Genomic DNA, 26,828 nt, shown 5'->3' with positions numbered 1-26,828 from the left:
GCTACAAATTCTGGAGTTAATTTCTGGTCTCTGGAGATTGATGGATTTGAAGTCTGGATCTCTGGATGTGAAGTCTGAAGTCTCCCGGCAAAGCGTCCCGCAAGAAAGTGGAAAGTGAATGTCCCCACTCGTCCTGCACTGTCTCCTTTTATGTGTTTAGAAAGTGCGTGTGTGTGTAGCATAACTGAGCCTGCCCCTCTCAACTGGTCATTGGCCCAGTTCTCCCCTCTCCCTTGATTGGGAGCTGGGTTGTGTGTCATCTTTATCGCTTACAGAAAGACACTCCCCTTGTCAATGTGCACACAAATCTATTTCTGATCCAAATACATATTTCCCAGATACACAATTTGTTGAAATTACATGTACACATTATATGTCACATAAGGTAGTCTCTGTTCCAACTCTGATGTTCCTGGGGGCTTGCATTAAAAAATTGACAACATTTTGCGCTTTTTGACTGGTTCTGCAATATTGGATTTTCATCAAAAATTACACAAATGTACACCCCCCTTCTACACATATCCCAGTAGATTTCCATGTCTCTAGCATAAACACAGTGTCTGGAGTATTGATAAATAGCAGGGTTCGGTCCTAGAACACCGTAGAAATTGGAGTTTGGACTCAAATCGTGAGGGCATTTTTCATACTAAGGATCTCAAAGTTGTACATTTCTGTCATTTGGTTACAATAAGTTATCAGTGTTTCTATAAAATATATATTTGCTGCAATAGGAATCCACACTCAAGTCTGGCCCGCCCCTTGAAGCTGGGTGGGTCAGGGATCACATGTCTCTGCTCCCAGGCAGAGCTCTTTTTACAGTCAACATTCAAAATTAACATACCCCATTCAACTGAAAGGGGCTATTGTCTCTCTCCTCCAGGCTGAAGGGGAAACCCCCTCCCTCTCATTCAGAAGGGCCATGTGATATCCTGCCTCCTGTTGTGAGCCTCTGGGGTGTTAAGGTTTCCCAGCCTCTTGGCCTCTGGGAACAGCAGGTGGCTAAGATTTTTAATTAACCAACAGGCTTTGAAGTCCCTGCCCCTCTTGCAACTCCTAAATACAGTTTCCCTGTCAGATTTTAGACCGCTAGCGCCGGTTTGTGGACAAAGCTGGTACTGCATCCATTTTTGGGATCTGTCTTGAATTAATGCATTTCAATAGAGTCGTCTTTTGCTTGATAGTATAGGACCCTTGCTTAACATTGTTTTGATGGCATCCTTACAGTAGAGTGGTGATGTGGAACCCCCCACAAGAAGGTTGTATCGTTAGAGTGGTCTTGTGCCCATGATTTTAGCAACTTTTTGACATAAAAAAACAGATTTTGAACAGAACCACCTTCCTTTGCACTGGTGGGTGGCAGATTAGGTGACCATTTTGGTGTGCGCAAACTGCGCAGTTCTCCTGGATTCTGGCGTGAATGTGGGCGGCGACAGCTCATCCCCAAATCCACCCAGTCTATTGATTTAGTTTGTTCTGGGATAGAATAATGGGTGGTGACAGCTCATCCCCACATCTACCCAGTCTATTGATTCAACATGAGTCAAAACCCTTGACAAGCGAGTACAGGAGGGCAGATTGGGAAAGAGGCTGTTGAAGTAATCCAGCCTAGAGAGAACCAGAGCTTCTGGGGAAAAGTGAGAAAAGGAAAAATACCTCTGAGGAGGTGCAGCTGGTAGTGGGCCTTCTTGGCAAGGTCTGTGATGTGGGGAGAGGAGGAGAGTGTGGAGTCGAAGATGACACTATGTTTTTTTGCCTCACAGGAAGGCAAAGGGAGAGGGCCCAAGGAGAGCAGCCAGAGTGAGAGAGGGAAAGCGGGAGCAGGGGTCCCAATGAGAAGGATCTCCATCTTACTGGCATTAAGGCAGTGATCATTGGAAGTGCACCAATCCTGAATCCCGGATAGACAGTCAGGAATGACTGAAAGAGGAGAGGCGGCTGAGGGGAGCCTGAAAGAGAGCTGAGTGTCATCCACATAACACTGGAAGTTAGAGGAGAAGGTAGAGATTGGTTGGGCCAAAGGGGCGAAGTAGACATTGAAGCCAGGGTGAGAGGGTACAGCTCTGGGGAACACCACATGTGGAGAGAGACGTGGTTGAGAGAAAGGACCCAGGTTGGACCTGGGAGGGTCGGTCCAGGAGGAAGGAGGTCAACCACTCCAGGGCCTGATCCATGATGCCCAGGTACTCACAGAATCGATTGATCAGGATGGCGTAATTGACCATGTCAAAAGCAGAGGAAAGGTCAAGGAGGATAAGGACAGAAGGAAGGCTGGAGTCAAGATTAGAGAGCAGATTTTCATGGGTGTTCAGGAGGGCAGTTTCACGCCTCTGGCTGCTCTGAAGCCAGACTGATGGTAATGGAGGCAACCAACATATTCAGTGTGGAGGGTAAGCAGGGAGTTGGCCAGCTTTTCCAGGAGTTTTCCCAGGAAAGGAGTGATAGAGATTGGGCGATAGTTTGCCAGACAGGTAGGATCGGCCAACAGCTTTTTAAGGAGGTGGTGCACAAGGGAGTGCTTGAGAGTAGAAAGATCCACTGTTGAAATAGTGATTGTAGAAATCGGCCAAGGATGGAGTGAGGGTGTCAATGTGGTCCTTGATGGTTCTGGAGGAGCAGGGGAGAATCTGTTTGGACAGCACCTTCATAGATCAGACTTGTCTAGCCACATTCTCAGGTGTTGTCAGAGAGAAAAAAGAAAAAAGGAGGAGAGGGAGAGGTGGCCAGAGGGGGGCCAAGAGAGGTAGAGGGAGTGGAAGAGGAAAGAGAGAAAGAGGTGAGCGAGGACAGGATGTCCTGAGTTTTAGTGGTGAAGTGAGAAGCCAGAGCCATACAGATGGCCTGGGAGGGAACAGGAGAGGTGGAAACTGCAGAAGGATTGTCCAGATCCTTGCAAATTTTAAAGAGTTTGGCTGTGTTGTTACAGGCCTCAGGGACGCGATCATGGAAGTTGGAAGTGGACTCTCTTCTTGGAAAGGACAGAGAGTCTGTATTGCCTTTGGAGCAAGGGGCAGGCCAGTTTGTCAGAGGATTCACCTGAAGCCCTCCACTTCCTCTCAGCTACCTTGCCCTTGCGTTTCATGGCGGCGAGGTCAAAGTCATACCGGGAGTTGCACTTGAAGGTAGGCTTCAGACAGATTTTCATGACAGGGGCAAGGATGTCCAGAGTGTTGGAGATAGAAAGATTCAGGTTAGAGAGGGATGTGTCAGAGTGTGTGTCACCCGCAGGAGTAGGAGGAACAGAGAAAGTAGAGGTAAAGGCATCCACTGACATACGCTTCATGCGTCGAAGGACCGAGAATGTAGGGGGCAGTGCTGGGGTGGATTTTGCCTAAGTGACAGAGTTTCAGGTGAGAGGAAAGCAGAAAGTGGTCAATCCTAGAAAGACGAGTGGTGAGAAGGTTAGTGAGGGGGATGTGTGAGGAGATGAGAACATCCAAGAAGTGTTTGGCAGAATGTGTCGGACCAGAGGGTAGAATGGAGAGAGAGAGAGAGAGTGTTGCAGAGGTTGCGGAAGAGCTCTGAGGAGGGATAAGAAGCATCCAGATAGATTTTGAGGTCTCTGAGGAGCAGAGGTTGAGATGTAGAGGCCAGGAGAGAAGAGGAGAGGTCAGCCCATTCTGAGAGGAAGAGGGCAACCTGGCTAGGAGGACTGTAGATGGTGGCCACAGTCAGAGAGAGGCCAGGAGAGATATAGAGCCTTCAAACTAGGCATTTCAAGGAGGAGTACGCCTGCGTAGGAATGACAGAGGCCGGGACCCACTCTGGAAAGATCAGAGCTACTCCACCTCTGGTTCGGTTGGTTCTGGGCTTGGAAAGGATCTTGTAGCCATAAGGGAAGAGAGTGTCAAAGCTTGTGACAGAGCTAGCAGTGAATCATGTCTTGGTCAGTGCAAGGACATCCAGGTCAAGTTGTTCGAGGAGGTGGCAGATGTCAGAGGAGTGCTTCACAGCAGAGCAAGAGTTAAGAGTAGTGACGTGGAGCAGGTTGCCACATTTGAAAGACTTCCGGGGTGGGGTATAGGCTTGAGGTACAGCCAGCAGATGTGGTGGAGGGGCCCAGGAGTAGGCAGAGGTGGTATCAGGAGGTGGCATAGTAGCTAGATAGTAGGAGGAATGTGCCAGATAGATGGCGGAAGGAGGAGGTGACAGAGGAGTCAGGGAGTTGCTAGTAGGAGTAGCGGGAGAAGGAAGGAAGTTGATAAAACACAGAAGACGCCTATCAAAAAAGAGGAGATTAGGCTGAGGGCCTTGGACCAGGAAGGTGCCATTCAGATAGACATTAATGGTGGTCGTTTAGAGGTGGAAGGAGGCGAAGAGAACCTGCCACCGAGTGCCACCATTTATGTGTGAGGAAGAGATAGGAGAGAGAGCTGAGACCATATGAAGGGTCCATAGGTCTGGAGAGGGAACGACAAAGAAGATGTCAGTTAGGGTCTGTCTGGAGGAAGCACTGATGTGGGTATCAGTGATATGGAGGCCAGGTTGGAAACCAGGATATTCCTCTTGAACTTTTTGCTACCAGACTTAGTGAGAGGGATAGGATAGGAGATAGAGTAGCAGTTTGAGGAGATGGGAGAGATTGAGAGCACTATAGAGGGTATGAGGAGGTAGAAAGGGAGTGTGAGGAAGGATAGAAGCACAGCCCAAGTCTAACACTACCAGAGGAGGCAACAGAGGGGAGGGTTCACACAGAAGGAGGTACACAGGAAGCAACAAGCAGGCAACCACAGGGGAACGCTGGAGCAGTGTAGCCGGAAGACAGGAGAGGGGAAGCGTACTGAAAAACACCCAGATTGGGCTTTCCTAAAAAGAGGGAAAAGGCCTAGTTTCAACACAGACAGCAATGTAAAAAAGGAAAAACAAACTTTCCTATGGAGATGGTCAGCAAATACAGTTCAATATGTTATAATATGAACAAGAGAGTAATTAGAGGGGTGGGTCGATTTAGAGGGGTGCTATGATTGCTGCCCGACCTGATCACCCCGCCCCTACCTGGTCAGTCGCTGAAGGTGGATGGCTGCAGCCTTCTTGCTTCCCTGGCAGACAGCATCTGGACTGCTTCTGTGGACCTGTCCTTTGCCTCTGGGTCCTTAGCCGCAGAGGGCTGCCAACGGGCATAGGGGCTGCCCTAGACGCCCAAAGTATAAAGGGCATAGTGCCCAATCAGGGTCGGGCCGGGCGGAGGGAGGGAGGGATCAGAAGAATGAACAAAGGGGAGGGGAGGGGATGTAGGCAAGAAAAGAGGCCGGAAGTCAGCAGAAGTGAAACAACTAGTTTCAGTTAATGCAATGGTATGGAAACAATCCTTGCAGCATGAGGGGGCAGATAAAAAAGCCTCTAAATTTCCATTTTAAAGCACTAAATGGCAGGGATCCCTGCAACACAAGGCAACAGATGTAAAAAGCCCCTGTTTTCAATTTAAAAGCGCCGAATGGGAAGAAACCATGTAATGAGCAGATCGCCCGACAACCATGTGCTTCAGGCCAGCTGATGGAGTACACTAACTGCAAACGCCAAGCCTCTTAGTACTTAACGTGTGTACTATTGCAATTGGCAAGAACTAGAGAAAGGCACCCACCTGCACAAGGCCTCAATGGCGGCCTTATCCAGGAAGCTGTGGTCCCGCTTCACAGAAGTGATGTCGATGGGAAACAGAAGATCTTCATAAAGCTGGGCATACTGGGGGAATCCTGCCACCCTCAGCCAGTCGTATGCCCCCTTGGCCTTGATCCTGCTTCTCCCTGTGCATGGGCGGTCAGCACGTTCCTCCGCAGCTCACTCTGCTCCAGGTGGGCTCCAGGTACCTCTTCCCCAGGCACGAGTCATGTCTGGCAGCGGCTCCTCCCTCCTAGTCACTGCGCAGCCCTCTAGAGCCCACCAAAGACTTTAGGTATGTAGCTCTTAATCCCTTGTCCAGAGCACACGTGCAGCGCTCTCTGTGGGTCACGCACCTGTTCCAGCAACAGAGCATATCCCTCAGTCACCGACTGGTTCTCTCTCTCTCTCTCTCTCTCTCTCTCTCTCTCTCTCTCTCTCTCTCTCTCTCAAAACTGAGGAGTGGGGGTGGGGTTGGGGGAAGGGAATTATTGAATTAGTTTCTTATATTGGGCTTCATGCAGACTCCAGGCTTTAAGCACAAGATGGACGGGACTCTGCATCTGTATTTAACCTGTGCTGCTCAATGTAGCCTTGTTCAGAGGCGTTGCTGGGTGGGGGGCTGAGGGGGTTATAGCCCCGGGTCTTTTTGTTGTAACCCTAGATAGAAGCTCAGGGGCTACAACCAAAAGGTTAGCTAGCCCCGAGTCCCGACAGTCCTGACATTAGCGTAGCCTAAGATCTTTTCCAGACCGATCAACACCCCATGTCTTGTTGATCGTTTGCCCATGAGCTATCCTCCCAAATAAGGAGCACATTTCCAGCAACGGTGACCAAGCTAATGAACCACATCCTTTTAAGATCCAGATTAACCTACACAGGCCATTTGCATTCCTTTTAAGAGACACACGTTTGCATTGGCAAACCAAAGTTTTCAAAAACTTAACCATACTCTGCCTATGATTCTACTGAAAGCCATCATTTGAAGAAAACGTATAAATTAAAGTACACAATGTGTTGGTCATACTGTAAAGGAAGCACCAGGTTATAAGGCCCAAGCCCAACCAATATTTCATGCTTAGAGGTGTGTGAGGCTTTAAAGAGAGACTGGTAGCTGTTGTGTACGTGGTACACGAAGTGCGCATGCGCGGCCCGCGAGGCCGGCGCATGCGCGCTAGGTTAATAAAGGCGGTGCCCGGGCAGTTCGCGCCGGAGCACCGGAACACACAGACGTCTCCGGCGTGCGTTCTTGCGTGCCCGCCCGCGCGCGCTGGTATTCAGACCCTGGGGAGCCCGCACGCCATCACGGGGCTTCCGCAGGTCACAACACTGGCGACGAGGAAGCACGGATCACTTCCCTGCTCCGACAGCCTCGGAGAGAGGAAAGCGCTTCCGTATCACGGACCCGCGGAGTGCCGGCGGCCATTTTGTTTTCGCTCGCACACACAGCTGCAGTGGTTGCGGCCCGGGAGGGTGCTCGTGCGCCACCTGCCAGCTGTGTTTTGGAGTAGACAACCTAATTTTTGGAACTTCCACAGTCCTGCAGGCGCAGGGCTGTGGCATTAAAGAAGAAAGAAGTGGGTTTCTACACCCCAGCTCCACTACAAGCCCGAGACAAGACGGCCATCATTCCAGGAATAGACAACTGTGAGTACGTAACGCAGAAATGGGCGAAGAGACTGATGATGAAGGTGCCGTAGCCCCAATCCCGCGCAGATCTCGCAGCTCCCTGGCCCCCATGCCTGAATTCGATACTACCGGCCCCCCTTCCAAACTGGGCCCGAAGTGGCTGCTGTGGGTCAAGAGGCTAGATATGTTCTTCAGGGCATCTGGGGTGAACGATGATGACACCAAGATCGCGACGATGATCTACTCGGCAGGCGCGGAAGTCCACAAAATCTACGATTCCCTCGTCATCCCCGTGGTCACGTATGACGCAGTCAAACAGGCACTCAAAGATCATTTTCTCCCCATGGCAAATGTGGATTTTGATAGATTTGTCATGGGCGCCGAAAGGCAACTAGACGACGAACCCCTAGACAAATTCTGTGCCCGTCTGAGGCACCTGGCGACCACTTGCAGATGGGCCGATGAGGAAGAAATGGTCCGCAACCAGCTATTGCAGGGGTGCAGCTCCGGCAAACTTAGAAGGCAAGTACTGAGAGAACCTGGTCTGACCCTCCAGCAAATTTTGGACCTGGGAAGAGCACATGAGCTGGCAGAAGCCAGAGGTGCGAAGATGGACGCTGCCACGCGACCGAAGAATGATGAAGACGCATTTGCTGTGGGATGTTCAGCAACGGGAAGGTCGAAATGGGCGCCGAGAAGGCCTGATGCCCCACCCACACTAGGCAACGCCTCATCCTGCTCCTACTGTGGATATGACCTTCCCCACGGAGGAGAATGCCCAGCTAAGTCGAGGACATGCGGCCGGTGTGGCACACCAGGGCACTATGCAAGGATGTGCCGGGCTGCCGCCCCTGTAGCGGCAGGAAGAGGACCGGAGAGAGTGGGACGTGGGGGTGCTCGCAGAGTGAGAGGCATCTCATCGATCAATCAGGGTCTGCAGGACCTGGACATCGCAGAAGAGGAGGAGGAGGAGGAAGAGATCTTCTTCATTTCCAGCATTGTGAAAGGTCCTGGCACGAGACGCCAACCCACATGCACTGTTAACATCGATGACGTCCCCACCCCCGTTCTCATAGATACTGGGGCTTCGGTCTGTGTGCTGGCCACCAAACATTTTGAAGCCCTGCCAGGCCCACCGGAGCTGTCAGCGTCCACGGCGCGAATATATGCCTTCGGAGGGGAAACACCTCTACCCATCCAAGGGGTGTTTGTAGCACCGGTTTCTCATGGACAGAACACTATCAAAGCAAGGTTCTTTGTCACCAGCGTCAGCCCACATTCCCTGTTGAGCTGTGCGGCATCAGAAGCACTCGACATCGTCCACTTCTCGTTCGGAGTATACCATGCCGATCTGAAAAGCATGCTACACAGATTTGAAACTCTTTTCAAGGGCATTGGAAAGCTGAAAGCGGAGCCCATACGCTTACATATCGACAAGTCCATGAGGCCGACGGCCCTCAAACATCGCCGGATTCCTTTCCACTTGAGAGCCCAAGTGGAGGAGGAATTGCAGCAGCTGGTCGACCGAGACATCATTGAAAGAGTGGAAGGCCCCACCCCTTGGGTTTCGCCCATCGTAGTGGCCCCAAAGCCGAAGCAACCGGGGGCAGTACGCATTTGCGTGGACATGAGACTCCCAAATGCCGCCATCAAAAGGGAGCGTCACCACACACCCACTCTAGACGGCATCGTCGGAGAACTCCAAGGGGCCAAGGTCTAAACTGGACCTCAGGTCTGGGTATCACCAGCTAGAGTTACACCCCGAGTCGAGGTACATTACGACATTCACTACTCACGAGGGGCTGTACCAGTACAAGAGACTAAATTTTGGAATATCGTCCGCAGCAGAGGTTTTCCAAAACGCCATCAGAGGAGCCCTGTCCGGACTGAAAGGAGTAATAAACATGTCCGACGACATCTTAGTGTTTGCCAGGTCGGAAATTGAACATCTGAATTGGCTAGAGAACACTTTTGAGAGGCTACAGGCGGTGGGTTTAACCCTGCACCAAGAAAAGTGCGAATTCCTAAAAGACTGACTAGAATTCTTTGGTTTCACCTTCCATGCTGGGGGCATATCCCCGGACCCTGGGAAAGTGAAGGACATTAGAGATGCCCCTCCACCCACGTCACCGGCAGAAGTTCGGAGCTTCTTAGGGATGGTCAACTACTGCGGCCGTTTTATCAAGGACTTAGCCTCTCTGTCGGAACCTCTGAGGGCACTCACCAGGAACGACGTAGCCTGGCAGTGGACTGAGAATGAACAACGATCCTTCAAGGCCATCAAAGAAGCCCTGTCAGAGCAGGAAACAATGGCCTATTTCAATCCCAGCCGGGAATCGGAGATTGTGGTCGATGCCAGCCCGGTGGGACTGGGGGCAGTCCTCATGCAGGCAGACGAACTAGGGGCCATGAGGCCCATAGCATATGCCAGCAAAGCCCTCACCGACACGGAGAGGAGATATTCCCAGATAGAAAGGGAAGCCCTCGCCATCCTGTGGGGGTGCAAACACTTCAGAATCTACATCCTCGGCAAACCTGTTGTCGTGATAACGGACCATAAACCCCTGATTCCTATTCTGTCAGGAACATCTTCGATGCCGCCACCCCGCATCGAGAGATGGATGCTATCCCTCATGGAATACGGCGTCAAGCTAGTATACCACCCAGGCACACACAACCCAGCCAACTATCTCTCTCGTCATCCAGGCACAAGGGGTACCCAGAGTCCCGCGGAGATGACGGACACTGGGGGCGCCGTACACATCGTCATTGAATCGGCCCTGCCCGTGGCCTTGTCGAGACAGGACATTGCGGACGACTCGAACTCCGACGAGGCGTTCCTGAGGGTGAAAAGGGCGGTGGCCACAGGAGAGTGGCGGGACGTCCTTCTGAACAACGCCAGGAGGAACCCGGAGGTGCAAAGGGACCTTCAACTGCTGTGGAAAGCTCGACACGAGCTCTCGGTGTCCACGGACGGTCTGTTGCTGCAAGGGCACCAGATCGTGATACCCAGGTCGTTGGTCATGAGAGTCCTCCAGTTGGCCCACACTGGGCACCAAGGCATGGCCAAAATGAAAGCACGCCTCAGGCTGAAGGTCTGGTTCCCCGAGCTGGAGCACAGGGTGGCCGAGTTCGTGAGGACCTGCATTCCCTGCCAAGCCACGAGTCCTGTGGAAAGGGGCCCACCCATCCGGGCCATGGAGCGGAGTGACGTACCATGGGGAACGGTGCACGCAGACTTCGGCTCGACCGGAAGGGGCCTATATTTCCTGGTGGTCACGGACCAGTGGTCGAGATATCCGGAGGTGGAGCTCGTGGAATCCACCGCCAGTGATCACACCATCCTGGAAATGGACAAAATTTTCGCCACCCATGGGTTCCCCTTCGAGATCTGCTCAGACAACGGAGCACCGTTCCAAGGGCAGCGGTTTGCTAGGTACTGCGAAGAATGAGGCATAAAGCACCGGAAGGTGACCCCGCTATGGCCAAGGGCCAATGGAGAGGTTGAGCGATTCATGCGGACACTGAACAAGATTTTTTGAATTTCTGTCAGTGGAGGGGAGGACCTACGACACAATCTAATTGACTTTCTTCGTGAATACCGGTCCACCCCACATCGATCCACAGGGATCGCACCCGCCGAGGCGCTGTTCAGGCGAATACCCAGAGGGCTGATACCCGAAGCGGGAGACAGACACCCAGGCGTGATTGATAGCGCACAGGTGACAGCAGAAAGAGCAGTGAGAAACGAGAACGAAACAACAAGGCGGAGGCTGCCAGAAAGAGAGATATCGGTAGGAGACACCGTCCTAGTCCGGAACAGGAAGCCGGAGGGAAAACTCTCGATGACTTACGAAACCCAACCAATGGGAGTTACTCATGTCAAAGGGTCAATGGTCACAGCTGCGAATGCGCGGGGTACCGTAACCAGAAACGTATCTTTCTTCAAGCGCATAGGACCTGTGGCGGCGGAAGAAGAAACCAACCCGGACCAAGGACAAGCAGCAAAGGCGCCGCGTGGAGGCGGTGAACCGCCAGAGGACCCCGGGGGACCAGAGGGCCCCGAGGGAGGTTCGCCCAGGTACCCGCGCAGGGAAGGACGTCGCCCGCCGCAAAGATTCCAGGATTTCATCATGGACTCAGCAGCATGAGTAACAACCCCTGTTAAGTACAGTTTGATTTGAGCCACGTTGGCTCCCCTGTTTAATGTGTTTGTTGTTTGGGGGGAAAAGGAGGGATGTTGTGTACGTGGTACACGAAGTGCGCATCCGTGGCCCGCGAGGCCGGCGCATGCGCGCTAGGTTAATAAAGGCGGTGCCCGGGCAGTTCGCGCCGGAGCACCGGAACACACAGACGTCTCCGGCGTGCGTTCTTGTGCGCCCGCCCGCGCGCGCTGGTATTCAGACCCTGGGGAGCCCGCACGCCATCACGGGGCTTCCCCAGGTCACAACAGTAGCTAACAAGGCCAAAGTGCAAGTGCATCAAGAACGATTTCACCTCCTTCTCGAGTTTCATTTCGTTTTCAGACAACTGCTTCATGTTTACAAATGATTCATAACGTTTACGCTGACCTGCATGGGGTTAGTCTAGTAGTGCCTGTATTTTCATACAATATGTGTAGGAAAGCTGTAACAATATTATTGCGGATGGAAGGAGTGCAGTGCAGTATAAATGTGATCTTGGCCAAAGTGCAATCATTCTGAGCTCTTGTTTTCTGTACCAATGCATTCATTGCTATATTAAATATATAATTAGTTTCTAATCTCTAGCAAACTGTGTTGTTTTTTCTTACAATTAATCACATTGCAATCATTGGCCTGCCCTCTCCACGCCAGTCCTACATGTTAGCACCATTTTTAAATATAGTCAATTTTATTGTTCCCCCACACCAATAATGATCTGGGCACCAATGATGGTATTTCACTTACGCCCTCAGGCGCATTTGCGATGATATATTAGAAAACAAAGAGCTTCTGTGTCCCCAGCCGGTATGTACTGTAATCCGTATCAAGGAGAATTGTGTCTGACATTGTGCTACCACGAACCAGTTATCACACTGTCTTGGGTATTGTACACGACTTGCACCTACTGTGCTCCCTCTTTGAACTTTGCTGGGGGACTTCACAACCCACTTGTTGCACAAAGGTTGGGCACTGATGGGCTGTGTCCCACTGTGTTTTTTGTTACTCTCTGCCCTACCAGATGGAGTGTAAGCATTAACTGTATGTGTTGGGCACTACCACAAAGCCTGGCCACTAAAATGGATAATGCACGCTCAACGCAATGTTTAGCCAGAGGGGTGTACATCATGTAAATGCTCAATACACTGTGATGAGACTTAGCACCAAGTTGACTGAGCTATTATGATACCCTGGACGTGGGGGCATTGTCTTCTTTATTACAGCTGGGTGGGTTGATGGACACCAGAGTAGCAATTAAACCATCACATTCCATTGAAGGAGTCTACAAGTATGATACTGTAGAAGGTTATCTGTAATTCTGAGGCACCTTGTTGTGTGGTGGCACTGGGGGACCCCTATACTATTTTGCGGTACAGAAGTGTCAGTGTGGGGATTACTGCAAGGACTTACATGCAATTGAAACCACTAACTACTAGTCCTAGAATTCTAAAATTATTCGATGATTTCTCCCGACTATACTGTTGGTATTTAGTGCCCTTATCTGTATGCTGCAAGATACATTTTCGGCTGGGTTATTTTGTTCACCATGTAACGATTCTTCAGCTACCAATAGAAAACACTGTGATAAATCTTTGAGCTGATAGTGGAAACCCAACTTGTCCAGAAGCTATTCTCTCAGTAATAACCAACACTGCCCAGGTACAGCTCTGAACATCATCACCTGCTCTACAGAACCTGTTGAAGCAAACGGTGCAGGGCCATTGACTGAGAAGTGACTACTGTAGTCCTCTCTCACATTCTGTAACATGCCTGTAATACGAACATTATGAAATGCCTGAACAATCTCTTGTATTAGACTACTGTTCTGATATATGTTTTATTGATATTGTGACAGTTTTGGGGCACTTCTGTTTGTAGTGTTATTTGTAAAGTGAACACTCACCGATGAGGCCTGGGTCACATTTTATAAAACCACAACATAAATATATGCATCATTGCTGTAATGAATGCAGCTTGCCACCTGCCCAGTCCAAGATTTAGCTTGAGACACCCTGGCATGAGTGAGCTGCTTATTGGGAAGATCAGGTTTGAACTGAGAAAATGTAGGTTTGGGAATTGGAAGGCTGACCACACTGTTTAAGAGGCCACATGTAAACCACGTAAGAATGTGACATGCTGGCTTAGACACATGGCTAATACAGTGAGACACTTTTGAAAACAATATATTGCTCTTTGTTACACGTACAGCAATTCTGTTGTTGGAAAGGGTACAGAGGTTGGTGCAATATATAGCATACTGTTTCTCCCATCTTTTACAGAGAGCATGCCCGCCCGCTAAATCCTGGCTCCATCACAGAAGGGGCCACATTTAAATATTGTACAGTAGTGGGCCCTGATGACTTTATGGTTCGCTCAGTGAATTATACATAAAATGATGTAAACTTAAAGTGCACCAAAAAGTGACAATGGTGGGGGCATTGAGTACTGTGCCCAATTAATGTAGAACACACAATTTATTAATCACTTTCTGAATCCCCACCTCAGCCTTCCTCATCTCACAACGCCACTAACTCAACCTCCCTCTTCCTCATTGCAGTCCCCCAATAGCTCCACCCCACTCTTCCTCACGACAGTACCCCAGTAACACTTCAGTCATTCTCGTTGCTGTCCCAAGCTCACTCTACCTCATCACCGTACCCCACTAACTCCACCTGACTCATCCTTGTTGCTGTACTCCACTAACTCCACATTACTGTTCCTTGTTGCATTAATACATGAACTTCACTTTTCTCTTCCTTGTTGCAATACACATTTAACTCCACCTAAATCTTCCTCATTGTCGTTTGCTACTAACTCCACTTCACTATTCCTAATCCCAATAACGCTCTACCCCACCTCACTATTCCTCGTTGCAGCACCCACCTAACTTCTCCTCACTCTTCCTTGTCGCAGTACCCCACTAACTCCACCTCATATTCCTTTGTCACAGTCTCCCAGTTTCCCACCTCACTCCTCCTCATCTCACTACCCCACTTAGTCCATTTCAATCTTCCCCATCACAGTCTGCCACTGACTCCACCTTGCTCTTCCTCATCACAGTTCCTCACTACAAACCTCACTCTTCCACATCGGAGTACCTCCCTATCTCTACCTCACTCTTCCACAGTCGCAGTATCCCACTAACTCCACCACACTCTTCCTAATTGCAGTAGCTCACTAACTGGACTTCACTCTTCCTTATCACACACCACAAAGAACTCCACCTCACTCTCCCTCATCACTGTCCCCCACCACCCCACCTCAATCTTCCTCATCACAGTAGCCTACTAACCCTCCCTCATTCTTCCTTGTTACAGTCCCTCACTAACTCCAACGCACTCTTCCCCGTCGCAATACCCAATTGACTCCACCTCACTCTTCCTAGTCGCACTACCCCATTACCCCATCTCACTGTTACTCGTCGCAGTACCCCACTAACTCCACCTCACTCATCCTTGTGTCAGTACTCCACAAAATCCGCCTCAGTCTTCCTCATCGCATTACCCCATTAACTCTACTACACTCTTCCTCGTCCAAGTCCCCAATTAACTGCACAACACTCTTCCTCATTGCAGTACACCACTAACTCCACCTCATTCTTCTTCATCACAGTCCCCACTAGCCCACCTCAATCTTCCTCATCGCAGTCCCCCACTTACTCCACTTCGCTCTTACCCCTCACAGTCCACCATTAACTCCACTTCACTCTTCCTCGTTGTTAAGATGGATTTCTGAACTCTGCCCTGGAGGCGCAGAGGTTCAGAAGGCCAGCCTGGTTTCTTGGAACAGGGTAACCTCTGGACAAGCCAGACCAATCAAGGTAGCGATCGCAGCGGTCAAGACTAGGTCTCAAGAGGGGTGAGGGTGATTGAAAGCCCGCAATGAGCACACAAAGGAAGGACACTTACAAATTACTCCAAACAGGTGTTATATTAAAAATATATATACATATTTATTACAAGGCCTTTGTAACATTGACCGTAGCGAGAAATCACAATAAAACTCCAGTAAACCAACACATAGCAAACCAATACAATATATATACAAATACAAACGAGTCTAACGAGTTAGACGCACGAAATGTGTAGACCACCTAGATGGGGAGGAAAACAGGCAGTGCGAATAATAATTAGACCCAGTCCGCCTTCCGAGGCCCCTAACTAAAAGGAAGTCCAAGCCCTACGAAGAGTGGAGCCTTGTGCTCAAAAGTACCTGCACACGCTGGTGCCAATGGGCAAAAAGGGGAGTCTCTTCGAGGGAATCAGGCAGTTTAGTTTGGTGAACAAATGAAGATGAACAGAGCTCCGCGACTCAAGCGCAGCCTCCACTGTGGGCAGAAGCAGAGCGCGAGTACGTAAAGGCGTGCTGTTAGACACAGCGAGGAAAAGCTATGGGCTCCTGCAGGAAGGCGACCAGTTCCTAGCGATGCTACTCACTGGTCCCCGATGCAAGCAGACCCAGGCTTCTGCGCATCAGTTTGAGTGCTGGCAGGTTCAGATAGGAGCAGGGGACGTCTCGTCGTGGTGTAGATTCCGCAGCAGCAGAAGTTGAGTTGAGGGCGCCCCAAACGCAGTGAACCTGCACAGTTTGTTACCACAGCAGGGCAACGGAGCGGCCGTGTGTATTTCAGCCAACTGTACACTACTCACTTCAGACCTGGGAATGCCAAGTGTACGAATCGTGTGAGAGTGACAAGGACTCGTAATACAACACAACCTGACGGCGGTTACAGAGTAAGGCCCCTGGGTAGGCTGGTCAGTCTGCTGGATGGCCCAGAGACACTTCCGAAGGCTTACGTGCAGGAGATGGTGAAGATGCCGAGAATAGTTGTTCCCACTATTCCAAGGGTCGAAGTAACAGTACAGGCCTTCTCGTTCGATCAGAGGTAGAAAGGGTTTCACACAGTGACAGCAGTGCAGAGGAGCAGTCCTTCAGCGGGTAACCAGCAATTCCTCGGTTCAGCCTCGTGGTTGCAGGATACTTGGCTCCTGTATTCCTTTGTTCGTGAGAACTCAGGAGATCGACCTGGAAGTGGCGTTTCCAGACTCCTCTTTTCCACGGTTCCCTTCGCGCCAAAACAGAGGGGACCCAATGGGAGATCTGCTCATAAAACACTCACACCATCTGTGGACCTCATCACGGACCACGGGGGTCCCAGGCATTCACACCACCCTAGACTCTCTGGCGCCCAGGATGTGTATTGGGACCAGACATCCCAGCCCCCATCCTGGAGGCACACACAAGGCCTGTAGAAGCCCGCGAAAGCATCTGTGTTTCGCGGGAAAGTACATGCCCAAATAAGGAGGCCCCGGGTCGGCTCGACCTGGGGGAGGTGAAGGGGCAAGACGGTCAGCGGACAGGACAAAGAGCCTCGTGGTCTGGCCATTTTGGGAGCCAGGCCACCATTTTGGGCTAAGCGCGAGAAACGCGCTTAAAACGCCAAAAGGAGCTCAAAAACACAAGAAACGATCGCTGCAACCAATCCCGTCCGTGATTCACTTGCACCGTTCATTTACAATCCAAAGAGAGTGTCTAGGGCCTGTAGAAGACTAGAGACCAAAGAGAGCAGTAACTTAGCTTACAGTGCCCTCTTGTGCTATGTTGCGCAAAAGCTGCAAAATGATAAAGAAACTACGGAAAACAACGTTTCCCGGTACTGACTGTCTTAAGGGCATGTCAGTTTCCCCGTAAGAATGGAGCGAAAGCCCAGAGGAGTGCGGCAGAAGGCTGCACTTCTCTGGCAAAGTCTAGATCATGGTGAAAACAACGGCAAAAAGTTTAGGGGTGGCCACATGGAAGGAAAATTACCCCGTATTAAGAAATCTTTCCCAACACTCGCCCCTCCCAGACTATGGACAGGGGGAACTAATCCACCCCTGGATGAGTCTCGTGTTCAGGTCGGTTAAACATTCTGGACAACCCATCAGCATTGCTATGTTGGACACCTGGCCTATGCTCAATAGTGAAGTCGAAGCCTTGTAGACTTATGGACCACCTAAGCAACTTTGGATTCTCTCCCTTCATGATCATTAGCCACTTTAAGGGCTTATGGTCAGTTTGCACAGTGAAGTGGGTCCCATAGAGGTAGGGCCTCAGCTTCCGTAGGGCCCACACAACAGATAAACATTCTTTCTCCACTGTGGACCATCTGAGCTCTCTGTCCTTAGGCTGGCGATTAATAAAACCAATAGGGTGTTCCTTACCCTTCTCATCTACTTGCAATAGTACAGCTCCTATCCTAGTGTCAGAGGCGTCCGTCTGCACAATAAAAGGTCTTTGATAATCAGGGGCCCTGAGGACAGGGGCCTGGCACAAGGAGACTTTTAAGCCATTGAAGGCTGTTAAGACGGATTTCTGAACTCTGTCCTGGTGGCGCAGAAGTTCAGAAGGCCAACCTAATTACTTGGAACAGGGTAACCTCTGGACAAGCCAGATCAATCAAGGTAGCGATCGCGGCGGTCAAGACTAGGTCTCAAGAGGGGTGAGGGTGACTGAAAGCCCGCAATGAGCACACAAAGCAAGAGCGCTTACAAACTACTCCAAACAGTTATTATATCAAAAATAGATACACATTTATTTTAAGGCCTTTAAAATAATGACCGTAGCGAGAAAATCACAATATCACAATATTAAACCAACACATACCATATCAACACAATATATATACAAATACACAGTCGCAAGCGTTTAAAGCACGAAATATGCAGTCCACCTGAAAGGAAAGGAAAACAGGCAGTGCGATAACGCTTTAGACTCAGTTCGCCTTCAGAGGCACCTAACTAGATGGAAGTCCGAGCCCTGCGAAGAGTGGAGCCTTGTGCTCAAAGTACCTGCCACGCCGGTGCCAACGGGCAAAAGGGGAAGCTCTTCGGAGGAAGTCAGGCAGTTCGGGTTAGTGCACAGCAGAAGGAGAACAGGTTTCTGCAACTCAAGCGCAGCCTCCACAGCGGGCAGAAGCAGAGCGCGAGTACGGCCAAAAGGGTGCTGTTTTTACACAGCAGGGAAAAGCAATGGGATACTGCAGGAGGGCGACCAGATCCTAGCTAAGCTACTCACCGGTCCCCGAAGCAAGCAGACCCAGGCTTCTCCACGTTAGTTTCAGCAGCTGGCAGGTTCAGAAGAGCAGGGAACGCCTCGTAGTCGTGTAGAGCAAAAAGACGTCCCAATCGACGAAACCAGCACAGTTTTGTTGCCGCAGCAGGACAACGGAGCGGCCGTGTGTATTCGAGCCAAATGTACACTCCTCCCTTCAGACCTGGGGACGCCAAGCGTACGAAGCGTGGGAGAGTGACCAGGACTCGAAATACAACACAACCTGGCGGCAGTTACAGAGCAGGACTCCCTTGTAAGCTGGTCAGTCAACTGGATGGCCCAGAGACACTTCCGAAGGCTTACTTGGCAGGAGATGATGAAGTGGCCGGGAATAGCTGTTCCTGCTATTCCAAAGGTCGAAGCACCAGTACAGGCCTTCTGGTTCGATCCAAGGAGGAAAGGGTTTCACAGGACGACAGCAGTGCAAAGGAGGATTCCTTCAGCGGGTCACCAGCGATTCCTCGGTCCAGCCTCTTGGTTGCAGAATACTTGGCTCCTGTATTCCTTCGTTCGTGAGAACTCAGGAGATCGACAAGGTAGTGGTGTTTCCAGCTCCCTCTTATCCACGGTTCCCTTCGCGCCAAAACGGAGGGGAGCCAATGGGAGATCCGCTCATCAACACACATACCATACGTGGACCAATCACGGACCACGGTGGTCCCAGGCATTCACACCACCCTAGACTCTCTGGCACCCAGGATGTGTATTGGGACCAGACATCCCAGCCCACACCCTGGAGGCACACAAAAGACATGTAGAAGCCCGCGAAAGCAACCACGTTTCGTGGGAAAGTACATGCCCAAATAAGGAAGGCCCCGGGTCGCCCGACCTGGGGAAGGTGAAGGGAGCAAGACGGTCAGTGGACAGGACAAAGGAGCCTCGTGGACTGGCCATTTTGGGAGCCAGGCCACCATTTTGGGTTCAGTGCGAAAAACGTGCTCAGAACGCCAAAAGGAGCTCAAAATAAACAAAACGATCGCTGCCACCATTCGAGTCCCTGAATGACTTGCACCGATCAAAATACATTCCTACAAGAGTATCTAGGGTCTGTAGAAGGCTAGAGACCCAAGAGAGCTGTAACTTAGCTTACAGTGCCCTCTTGTGTCATGTTGCACTAAAGCCGCAACACGATAAAAGAAACTACGGGAAACAGCGTTCCCCGGTACTGACTGTTTTAAGGGCATGTCAGTTTCCCCGTAAGAAAGGAGCGAAAGCCCAGAGGAGTGCGGCAGAAGGCTGCACTTCTCTGGCAAAGTCAAAAACAAGGTGAATAACAACAGCAAAAAGTTTAGGGGTTGCCACATGGAAGGAAAATTCCCTACAATTATGAAATCTTTCCTAACACTCGCCCCTCCCAGACTATGGACAGGGGGAACTAATCCACCCCTGGATGAGTCTCTTGTTCAGGTCGGTTAAACATTCTGGACAACCCATCAGCATTGCTATGTTGGACACCTGGCCTATGCTCAATAGTGAAGTCGAAGCCTTGTAGACCTATGGACCACCTAAGCAACTTTGGATTCTCCCCCTTCATGTTCATTAGCCACTTTAACGGCTTATGGTCAGTCTGCACAGTGAAGTGGGTCCCATAGAGGTAGGGCCTCAGCTTCCTTAGGGCCCACACAACAGAGAAACATTCTTTCTCTACCGTGGACCATCTGAGCTCTCTGTCCTTAAACTGGCGACTAATAAAACCGATAGGGTGTTCCTTACCCTTCTCATCTACTTGTGATAGTACAGCTCCTATCCCAGTGTCAGAGGCATCCGTCTGCACGATAAAAGGTCTTTGATAATCAGGGGCCCTTAGTACAGGGGCCTGGCACAAGGAGTCTTTTAAGCCATTGAAGGCCTTCTCACACTCGTCGGTCCAAGTTACCTTCTTGGGTTTCTTCGGAGTTGTGAGGGCAGTCAGAGGAGCAGCTATGGTGCCATAGTCTGCCACAAAAGTGCGGTAAAACCCCGTGAGTCCTAAGAAGGCTCTCACTTGGGTTTGCGTAGTGGGGGTAGGCCAGTCTTGTACTGCTTGTACCTGACTGAGTAGAGGCTGTCTCCTCCCTCCACCTACTTCATGTCCAAGGTAAACCACTGAGCCTTGTCCATTTTGGTGAGGGGCCACTCGGGCACCCTCAAAAGAGCTATCTGAACGACTGCTTTTGAACAGGTCGGGGAGAGGTTCAGACTCCTCTTCCTCAACGTCTGAAGCCAATAGCAGTGCTGTGATTTCGCCGCTTGGGACGAAAGCCTTCAGCCTATTCACGTGAAACACTTTTGGAGCCTGTCCAGGCCTTCCAAGGTCCACTGAATAGTTAACCTCACCCAGGGGCTCCACCACTGGGCAAGGACCTGACCATTTATCCTGTAAAGCTCGAGGCCTTATGAGATTCATGATCAGGACTTGCTGACCAAGTGTAAAGTTGATGAGGGAAGCTTTCTGGTCGTACCAATGTTTCACCAGCGCTTGCCCTGCCTTCAATTTATCACTAGCCAAGCCCATCAGAAGTACCATCCGTTTTCTGAGCCCTAGCACATAATCAACTACATTGGTAGTAACAGGGGGAGTGGGCATCTCCCATCCCTCTTTGACGATGGCTAAGGGTCCCCGTACGGGATGACCGAACAGAAGTTCGAAGGGGCTGAAGCCAACACCCTCCTGTGGTACCTCTCGGTAGGCAAACAGTAAGCATGGTAAAAGAAGATCCCATTTTCTTCTCTGAGGCTCCTCCAGAGCCCCAATCATGCTCTTTAACGTTCTGTTGAAACGTTCCACCAGACCATTGGTCTGGGGGTGATATGCAGAAGAGAACTTGTAGGTGACCCCACATTCTTTCCACATAGCCTGCATATACTTCGACATAAAGTTGCTGCCACGATCTGACACAACTTCTTTAGGGAAGCCAACCCTAGTAAATATGCCGAGTAAAGCTTTTGCAACTGACTTGGCAGTTACTGTCTTCAATGGGATGGCCTCAGGATACCTGGTTGCATGGTCGACCAGCACCAGGATAAACCTATTGCCCGAGGATGTTTGCGGGTCAAGGGGACCAACCATGTCGATCCCTACCCTTTTAAATGGTACCCCCACAACTGGGAGCGGTACCAACGGAGCTTGGATTGTCGCGCCAACCTTACCAGGCAACTGGCAGGCGGCACAACTCCTGCAGTGACTTTCTACTTGCTCCCCCATCTTGGGCCAGTAGAAGTGCATGGATAACCTTTGCTTGGTCTTCCTCATACCGAGGTGACCAGCAAGGGGAACTTCATGCGCCAACTGCAGGAGGAAGGGCCTGACAGCAAGGGGAACCACCAACCTCCTATGGTCTCCTTCTGTAGACTCTGTGGGCTCACTATACAGGAGTCCACCTTCCCAATAAATCCTATGCTTCCCAGGAGGTTCACCCTCAAGCTGGGAGCAGGCCTGTCTCCTTAGGCCTTCCAGAGATGGGCACTCGCGTTGGCCTTTACTGAATTCGTCCCTATCAGGACCTCCTTCAACTAACAAGTCTTTTAGTTCAGGATGATCGTTGGGGTCGAATACTTCAGGCATCGCCACCTCCTCGTCAGGCCCGGGCGATTGACCAACTTCCTCCACCGCAGTGGTAGGCGAGCTCGGGGGAATATTCTCTTTCCCTCGTCTTGACTTGTAGACTCCTTTCGCCTTGGGTTTCCCCTTCGGCTGGGGCGGCGTATTGGACTTGGCCAATGCTGCCCGTGCTTGAGACCGTGTGTAGGGTCTTTCGGCAGTGTCTCCTACGAGCCCTAAAGCTCTGAGATCATTACCCAACAAGACCTTTCCCGGGACGTTTCTCTGAATGCTCACTGGAATCCTGACTGCTGTACCATTTAAAGTAAGATTTACAGGGATCACGGGAAACATACGGAGGGGGCCGTCAGCCAACTTAGTGGGCATCAGAGTAGCTCTGGCAACTTCCTCTGAGTCTACCAAGGTAGAATCCACTACAGTGCGACTGCACCCACTATCCCTAAGAGCTGGAGTATCCACTCCATTGATCAGCACACTGTCTTTAAAGTAGTGCTTGGTATTATCCGGAATCCTAGCATAAGCCTCTGCGACTTTAGGCTCCCAGGAACCCAGGGACACTAAAACTACCTCAGCCTCTATTCCGCTGGGAAATGAGTCTGAGGAGAAGGATGCTCCTGTAATCTCTTCTTCCTCGTAGGAGGAGAAGGCCAGATTAGCGGAGTGGACCCCCAAAGGTCTAACCTTACACCGGGGATCCCCCTTCACATGGTCAGTTGCTCCACAAGAAAAACAAGCCCCAGTGGGTCTGTTTACGTAGGGAGGCTTATTGTAACCAGAGTTCTGTTTCGGAGGCTGACCTCCACTACCCTGTGAGTTCTCTTGTGTCTTACCCTTGTTTTTCTTTTTGTGGCCCTTATGGGAAGAAGATTTAGCAGATTCCCCACCCTCCATATCTTTGGACTTTTTCCCTTCCTCCTGCTTACCAGGATGAGTTTTGTCCTTATGGGACACTCGATGTGACACCCATAAGTCTGCTGCAATGGCCAGCTTCTTAGGATCTATCTCCTTTGAATCGGCCAAATGCTGCTTAAGCTCCGGGGAAGAAGAAGCAAAAATGTGTTCCAGCATGACAAGATTTATCATGCCTTCGAAGGTAGAAACCTTATAACCTTCGACCCAGCCAGTTAAGTTTTTCAAAGATTCAGCGACATAAGATACCCAAGTACCACCTTCCTTTTTCTTATACTCTCGAAAACGCTTTAAATATTGGGCCGGAGTCTTCCCAAACTTAAAATGAGAGTTTGCTTTAACATTGCGAAATCAGCTCGCTCAGCCTTCGACATTTCCATAATGGCACTACAGCCAGAATGGGGCAGTCTACTGAGCAACCACGCAATCTTATCAGCATTGTCAACTTCTTGAACTTCGCATGCATACTCAAACGCATTCAGCCAGTCCATAATGTCATTCCTTTCTTCATACACACTGAGCAGATCTTTCGGAAACCGTGGATGAGAGGAAGCCCCAAACCCATGTCCAGGACCCTTGGACCCATTTGCAACCTGAAGCTTGGCCAGTTCCAACTGGTGATCCCTGTCTTTCTGTTTTTCTGCCTGTTTGATTTTTAGTTTGGCTATGCTGAATTCAAGCTCCTGCTGCCTAAACCGCAGCTCTTGCTTCTTGAATTCAAGCATAGCCTCCCCATCAGCACTGGCAGAGGAAACATTAGACAGCTCGTCCTCCCTGTCCTCGTGGTCGCGATGGATCAGTGCAGCGGCAGAACCGTCGGTTCTACCAGTGAGAGCAGCCCCACCACCTTCCGCACTGTCCTCAGAAGTTATAGCGTCAAGCTGCGCTTCTTGCCACGCCACGATTCTTTGGATCATTTCCAATTTAGTGCCTTGAGAGGAAACACCTCTCTCCGCACACATCTTTTTCAGCGTTTCTGATTTGGAAGCATTTAAAGTTAACAACGTATTTGTTTCCATACTGTTTGATAGGACTATGGCCTTTTAAAAGTTATACTACAACAATTCACTACGTGTACTGGTTGGAATAACCTGAAATCATACATGCCAACATTCTGTGACCAAAAATCTGTAGGAATCTTAAAGTTTCAAAAATAGTCAGCCGAGGAGGTAATGATAGGAATAGGGCGCGTCAGCAGCCCATTGTCATTGAATGAGCCCGCCGCCGCGGGTGCATTCAATGACAATGAGGCGCCTGCCACGCCTTCTGCCATCACGCCAGCTCGGGGGAGCCCTTGAAAGACTCACCAGAGTTGACGTGGTGGGGGGGCTAATGGCGCCTTTTGTGAAAGGCACTCGCGGCGGAGGGGCGCCTTTAGCCCACCGCAGTGGACGCCTTTTACATCAAAGGCCTGCATGCTGCGCCTTCTCCCGCTACGGCAGCTCGGGGAAGTCCTTGAAAGACTCCCCCGAGCTGGCGTGGTGGGGGGCTAATGGCGCCTTTGACCAAAAGGCACCCGCGGTGGAGGGGCGCTTTTAGCCCACCGCCGTGGGTGCCTTTGACATTAAAAGCCTGCATGCTGCGCCTTCTCCCGCTACGCCAGCTCGGGGGAAGTCCTTGAAAGACTCCCCGAGCTGGCGTGGTGGGGGGCTAATGGCGCCTTTTGCCAAAGGCACCCGCGGGGGAAGGGCGCTTTTAGCCCACCGCCGTGGGTGCCTTTGACATTAACAGCCTGCATGCCGCGCCTTCTCCCGCTACACCAGCTCGGGGAAGTCCTTGAAAGACTCCCCGAGTTGGCGTGGTGGGGGGCTAATGGCGCCTTTTGCCAAAGGCACCCGCGGCGGAAGGGCGCTTTTAGCCCACCGCCGTGGGTGCCTTTGACATTAAAAGCCTGCATGCCGCGCCTTCTCCCGCTACGCCAGCTCGGGGAAGTCCTTGAAAGACTCCCCGAGTTGGCGTGGTGGGGGGCTAATGGCGCCTTTTGCCAAAGGCACCCGCGGCGGAAGGGCGCTTTTAGCCCACCGCCGTGGGTGCCTTTGACATTAAAAGCCTGCATGCCTGGCATTCTCCCGGTACGCCAGCTCGGGGGAGCCCTTGAAAGACTCCCCGAGCTGGTATGGGCAAAAAAAAAATGTAAAAAAAAAAAAATTTTTTTTTTTTTTTTTTTTTTTTACAAAAAAAATCGGTATTTGATGTAAAAAAATCGGTAGGCGGTAGGACTGCTTAAAAAGCGGTATCCTACCGCCTAAATCGGTAGGGTTGGCAAGTATGTGAAATGCCTTAGTTCGAGCGCAACACTGGATACCTTCAGTCGTATCCCACCGCTGTACACCAATTTGTTAAGACGGATTTCTGAACTCTGTCCTGGTGGCGCAGAAGTTCAGAAGGCCAACCTAATTACTTTGAACAGGGTAACCTCTGGACAAGCCAGACCAATCAAGGTAGCGATCGCGGCGGTCAAGACTAGGTCTCAAGAGGGGTGAGGGTGACTGAAAGCCCGCAATGAGCACACAAAGCAAGAGCGCTTACAAACTACTCCAAACAGTTGTTATATCAAAAATAGATACACATTTATTTTAAGGCCTTTAAAATAATGACCGTAGCGAGAAAATCACAATATCACAATATTAAACCAACACATACCATATCAACACAATATATATACAAATACACAGTCACAAGCGTTTAAAGCACGAAATATGCAGTCCACCTGAAAGGAAAGGAAAACAGGCAGTGCGATAACGCTTTAGACTCAGTTCGCCTTCAGAGGCACCTAACTAGATGGAAGTCCGAGCCCTGCGAAGAGTGGAGCCTTGTGCTCAAAGTACCTGCCACGCCGGTGCCAACGGGCAAAAGGGGAAGCTCTTCGGAGGAAGTCAGGCAGTTCGGGTTAGTGCACAGCAGAAGGAGAACAGGTTTCCGCAACTCAAGCGCAGCCTCCACAGCGGGCAGAAGCAGAGCGCGAGTACGGCCAAAAGGGTGCTGTTTTTACACAGCAGGGAAAAGCAATGGGATACTGCAGGAGGGCGACCAGATCCTAGCTAAGCTACTCACCGGTCCCCGAAGCAAGCAGACCCAGGCTTCTCCACGTTAGTTTCAGCAGCTGGCAGGTTCAGAAGAGCAGGGAACGCCTCGTAGTCGTGTAGAGCAAAAAGACGTCCCAATCGACGAAACCAGCACAGTTTTGTTGCCGCAGCAGGACAACGGAGTGGCCGTGTGTATTCGAGCCAAATGTACACTCCTCCCTTCAGACCTGGGGACGCCAAGCGTACGAAGCGTGGGAGAGTGACCAGGACTCGAAATACAACACAACCTGGCGGCAGTTACAGAGCAGGACTCCCTTGTAAGCTGGTCAGTCAACTGGATGGCCCAGAGACACTTCCGAAGGCTTACTTGGCAGGAGATGATGAAGTGGCCGGGAATAGCTGTTCCTGCTATTCCAAAGGTCGAAGCACCAGTACAGGCCTTCTGGTTCGATCGAAGGAGGAAAGGGTTTCACAGGACGACAGCAGTGCAAAGGAGGATTCCTTCAGCGGGTCACCAGCGATTCCTCGGTCCAGCCTCTTGGTTGCAGGATACTTGGCTCCTGTATTCCTTCGTTCGTGAGAACTCAGGAGATCGACAAGGTAGTGGTGTTTCCAGCTCCCTCTTATCCACGGTTCCCTTCGCGCCAAAACGGAGGGGAGCCAATGGGAGATCCGCTCATCAACACACATACCATACGTGGACCAATCACGGACCACGCTGGTCCCAGGCATTCACACCACCCTAGACTCTCTGGCACCCAGGATGTGTATTGGGACCAGACATCCCAGCCCACACCCTGGAGGCACACAAAAGACATGTAGAAGCCCGCGAAAGCAACCACGTTTCGCGGGAAA

Source organism: Ambystoma mexicanum, chromosome 2q (genome assembly GCF_040938575.1).
Source record: "Ambystoma mexicanum isolate Mex_15411 chromosome 2q, UKY_AmexF1_1, whole genome shotgun sequence".
In the NCBI taxonomy this organism is placed as follows: Eukaryota; Metazoa; Chordata; class Amphibia; order Caudata; family Ambystomatidae; genus Ambystoma; species Ambystoma mexicanum.
This window is presented reverse-complemented; position numbering follows the sequence as displayed.